The following is a 742-nucleotide window of genomic DNA, read 5'->3' on the forward strand; positions in this document are numbered from 1 at the left end:
GATGCAATACGTTTTAGATATTGCAAATCAATTGATTGTTATTGCTTATCAGTCAACACTTATCGTGCATCAGCATCCAAAGGCGATTTATCAGAAGCTGTCGTTATCCATGTCTATGCTGATATATGTTGCAGACATATGTTGATATATGTTGCAAAGAGGGTTGCAACGGGACCGACGGAGCACCATGGTATGGGTTTTGGATCTGGTATGACGGCTGGTATATTTGGAATTGAGTATGGCGATTGGTATATCTGGAATTGGATAAGTACTGGCATATAATGGCATTGGTGTGGCGATTCTTGTGGCAATTGGCAATCGGGAATGGCACTGTATATAGGGAATTTGATGGCGACTTGGATATCTGGAATTGGTATGGCAGTTAGAATATGTGGAATTTGCATGGCGACTTGGATATCTGGAATTGGTATGTCATTTGGTACTTCTGGAATTGGTACGTTGACTGGCATACTTGGAATTGTCTGTATATCTGGGATTGGTATGGCGACTGGTATATCTGGAGCTGGTATGTCGAGTGACATATCCGGAAAAGGTATATTGAGTGGTATATCTAGCATTGTATTATGATTAATGTATCAGGTATCACTGATCATTGATATGATATACCAATACCAAATGATATTAATATACCACTGATATGCCAATTGGGACATCTGAAACTGTTTACCGCTTGGTATATCTGAAACTGGAATGTTGATAAGCATACCTGGAAATGGCATGG

The sequence above is a fragment of the Penaeus monodon genome, chromosome 31, assembly GCF_015228065.2.
Source record: "Penaeus monodon isolate SGIC_2016 chromosome 31, NSTDA_Pmon_1, whole genome shotgun sequence".
Lineage (NCBI taxonomy): Eukaryota > Metazoa > Arthropoda > Malacostraca > Decapoda > Penaeidae > Penaeus > Penaeus monodon.